This window comes from Schistocerca cancellata, chromosome 11 (genome assembly GCF_023864275.1).
Source record: "Schistocerca cancellata isolate TAMUIC-IGC-003103 chromosome 11, iqSchCanc2.1, whole genome shotgun sequence".
In the NCBI taxonomy this organism is placed as follows: domain Eukaryota; kingdom Metazoa; phylum Arthropoda; class Insecta; order Orthoptera; family Acrididae; genus Schistocerca; species Schistocerca cancellata.
The window spans coordinates 175,350,043-175,354,842 of record NC_064636.1 but is presented as its reverse complement, the minus strand read 5'-3'; positions in this window follow the sequence as shown (position 1 = coordinate 175,354,842).

Genomic DNA, 4,800 nt, shown 5'->3' with positions numbered 1-4,800 from the left:
GAAGGGATCGGTTGGTAGGACACGTTCTGAGGCATCAAGGGATGACCCATTTAGTATTGGAGTGCAGTGTTGAGGGTAAAAATCATAGAAGGAGACCAAGATATGAATATACTAAGCAGATTCAGAAGGATGTAGGTTGCAGGAGGTATTGGGAGATGAAAAAGGTTGCACAGGATAGGGTATCATGGAGAGCTGCATCAAACGAATCTCTGGACTGAAGACCACAACAAGAATAACAACAACAACAACAACAACAACAACACTTAACAGGCAGTGACAAAGCTTTGCTGTTGAGTAGGGACATATTTTTATATTCTCTTGACTTTTTCACAGTTTTAAGTTTGTCAGAGGGATTAAAAACTGTGGATGAAAATGTCAGTGTATTAGAAGATACATTTATTGTTTTGGACAATGAGTTCATGGCCTAGTCTGGACAACAAGGGAAGAATGTTGATGACTTCAGAGTTGAATGGAAAGCCATAGCAGAAAGAATGGAACAGAACTTTAGTACTTTAGATCAAAACTTTTTAATGTTGAAAACAATATCCTAACTAATGTAAATGTTTTGGGTCAAAAAATTTCAGTAGTTCACGAAAATTGTATTCACAAAGGTCTTTATTCAAACAATGGTATTGCGTGGTATGACATTCCAATCAAAAGTTTTCCATCAGACAATTTACATCCAGTGGATTTTCTGCATCACTGCAGAGACAGTTTTGTGTCAGGTATGAGTGATGACCGAAATATTAAATTTGTTAAAATATATCTTGAAGGTGAAGTTGTGTCGTTGGTAAATCTAAATATATATCAGTGGGAGCCATACCAAAGTTATGAAAAAAGTTTTTTTAAATAAATTCTGGTCGAAAGATGAACCAGGGAGAATTAAAAGTGAATTTCTGAACGGTCCAAACTATAGGAAAAGGGACAGTACACTGAAAGACTTTTGTAAGAATTAACTTACGAAATTAACTCATCTTGACAAACCATTTGATGAAATAACATTAATTGATGCACTAAAAAGGAGATTACCAGAAAGATTGCAGTGGGATTTAGTACACAGACCTGATAATTGCCTTAAGCAGTTTTTACTATATGTTGACAGGCTGGATAAGGCAGTAGAAAGAAACGTGTACTATAATAATAATAATAATAGAGATCACAATGGTACAACTAAAGAAACAGAGATGGTGGTAACTTCTGTCTGGGTCGAAATGGTAATAGAGACAGAAATTTTCAACATCAGCAGAATAGCAATAATGGGAATAACTATAGGCAATATAATAGGAAAACAATCATAGAGGCAACTATTTGGGAAATGGCAGTCTGCCTCACTGAAGGTCCACAGTTTTGGAATGAGGAAACACAACAAGTACAGGAACCCCCAATTTACACTTATATTTAGACAATTATAACAGTATTAATAATATGGCACAGGTATCTGAAGTTGAACAGAAGGAATGTCAGATTTCTCATTTATGTTTTCATCCAAAGTTTGGGAATGCTATGTTTAATTATAATGATGTAGGTACTAATCACAAACCAGAATGTGAGAGTAATGAGAATTTTGATGTAGTATGTACTAATGATTTCTTCTCTTGGTCAGAGAACAGTGTTCTTAATGTATGTGAAACAGGTAATAACTTTATTTGATCGGAAGTAGGTGCTATTTTTTATATGTATGTGAATGAGAGCTGTGAAATGACAGGTTGGTAATCCTGAGACTGGTAGCTTATTGCAAACGAATGTAGGTGATGTGTGTGACTTTGATGCTAATGAGACTTGTGTTGCCAATGATCTTGTTGATGAAGTAATTTTGGGAGAATATGATGACGATAATGATGATGAAGATGAGTATCAGGTATCTGCGGAGTTTGAGAGTGATGAAGTTTCAAAGTTATTTGTGAATACAGGTAAGGTATGTGATGTACGTGATGATGTAAGTGAGAGTCTTGCAATACCTGTCCAGTCAAAGCAGTTTTTCATTAATGTCATGTAGAGTAATGATCCAAACAGTAAAGCTGCATTCTGGAATCAGTTAGCTGTGGTTAGCCAGAATTTGTATCCAAATTGGCGGTATGAAGTAAAAGAAGATCTATGTAGGAAGTGTAAATTTGACAGTAATGTATTATGTTTTCCTTCTGGTATAAATGAAGTAATTGTGCTATGGAACCCATTCACTGTGTTCAATCTTTACCTGGAAACATGTATATCCAAAGTAATGCTATGATACCAGCAAAGTTGATAAAACCCTCCATGGACAGTGTAGATGTAGCATTTGATGAAACTGAAAGTGATCTTTTACAAGAAGTGCCCTATAACAGTCATGATAATTCAGATGCAGGGACCAAACAAGGTGGCGCAGTGGTTAGCACATGGACTTGCATTCAGGAGGACGATGGTTCAAACCTGTCTTTGGCCATCCTGATTTAGGTTTTCCATGATTTCACTAAATCGATTCAGGCAAATGCCGGAATGGTTCCTTTCAAAGGGCATGGCTGATTTACATTCCCATCCTTCCCTAATCCGAACTCGTGCCCCATCTCTGATGACCTCATTGTCGATGGGACGTTAAACACTAATCTCCTCCTCCTCAGATTTTGGTAGTCCATACATTAAGATTAAGATATATCATTGGGAAATAATTGTTTTCAGGTAGCTTTGTTTGTGACAAATCTGTACAACTTAGACACAAGATCCCAAATAGTAAGAATTTTGTGGAAATGTCCATTGCAAATTTAAAGATAAGCGGTGGCACTGGTAAACAAAGCAAATAAGTAAAATGTAAACTACTGTTAAGGGGAGCCGGAGGTGGTCAAATCAAAAAAAAATACGATTTTTCTTTTTTGCTACCGAAAATTAATTGGAACATTCCTCTTTAATGTAAACTTTGAATTATTGTTCTACTCGCCCTAGAAGTGAAGTTATTACCATTTTCCCCCGCGCCTGCAGAGGAAATGGGAGGCCGCTGAATGCATCTAACACCCTCTCGTGACTTCCTGGCGAACTGCTTGGGATTTTCTCGGCCTGTTACGCATACAGCGCCTTATGTTACGCATACAGCGAGTGTGCAATGGTTGGCTACATTGTTTTCTGTGACAAATGAAGCGCTAAGAGCACGGGACATCGTCTCTTTGCTGTTTACCGTTTCGAATTAGTTCAGTGTTGCGCCTGTTGTTGGTAGTATTATACTTCTTATGTAAAGCGTTGTTCTGGTTACGATGACACGTTTTAGTAACCGTGTATATAAGAAGAGGAAGAATGTAGGGAAAAGAAAATTAACACTAATACCAAGTTGCGATACTACAATTACTGAAACAGTGTGTTCTTCTGCTAAGCAACACATGGCCGGCCATAGCCCTGTGACATCTTCTAGCGAGAAGCTGACTAATGGAAGTGACAGATTTCGTGGATATGTTAGTGACAGTGATGATATTAACGAAGTACTGAATATTGGATTATTATCTTCTGTGCTGAAAGAAGTGTTCTGTGCAAAATGTGTTCAAGTGTAGGAGTGGGACTAGAGATAACAAAGCACTTTGGTTTAGCTTGTGAGATGAAGATAATCTGTGCATGTTGCAAGTATCAAGTTACTATCTACAATTCACATGCCAGTCTCTTTGGTGAAAATGGACGATCTAGAGTGTTTGATGTGAATGTTCGACTTGTGTATGGTCTTCGATCCATTGGAAAAGGGTCCGCTGCTGGTAAACTGTTTTGTGGTATTATGAACAAGCCATCGCCTCGAAGCAAATTTGGGTACTACTGTGAACTGGTAGGATCCTCTGTTGAAGATGTGGCTTTGAAAACCATGAAGGAAGCAGTGGAGGAATCTGTAGAAATGAACGTTGGTTCTAGGGATTTGGTAGTGGCAAAAGAGGGGTCACAAATCCCTGAATGGAGTTGTGACTGCTACTTGTGGTGATAGTGCAAAAGTGATAGATGTTGCAATATTATCAAAACATTGTAGGTGCAAAAATAAAACCAAAGGAGAGCACAGTGGAACCTGTGAGGCAAATTTTAGTGGATCAAGTGGAGCAATGGAAGTGGATGGAGTGACAGAAATTTTTGAACATTCAGTTCCCAGATACAACGTTAGGTACAAATACTACCATAAGTTTTCAAGACTATAGAGGAACTGAAACCATATGGAAATGAATTTGTAGTTGAAAAGTTGGAATGCATTGGGCATGTGCAAAAGCGTATGGGTGCACGGCTTCGAAGGCTCAAACAAACTTTGGGTTCAAGTAAGCTCAGTGATGGAAAGACAATAGGAGGGAGAGGCAGGCTTACTGATGAGGTGATTGAACGTCTACAGAGATACTATGCTATAAGGCTAAATACTAGTAATGTTAGTGACATGCGAAAAGCAGTGTGGGCATTGTTCCTTCATACTGCCTTTTCCAATGAATACCCTCAACACAGCCTGTGCCCAAAAGATTCCTGGTGCAAATATAATGCAAAAAAGGACTATGATCACAAACATGGTTTGCCAGCAGCTGTGATAAATGCAATAAAACCAATTTTTCATGACTTTAAGCACAGCCAGAATTGTTACACAAATGTCTACATGGAAAGACGCAGAATCCTAATGAGAACGTAAACAGTTTGATTTGGAAAGTGATTCCTAAAAGGGTGTTTGTATGCAGAAAAACACTGTACTTTGGCATTTATGATGCAATAGCAACCTACAACCAAGGGAACTGTGTGAAGTGTGAAGTTCTGAAGGCATTAGGATTTACAGCTGGGGTGAACACTGTACGAGCACTAAGAAATATTGACAGAGAAAGGATAAGAGGAGCA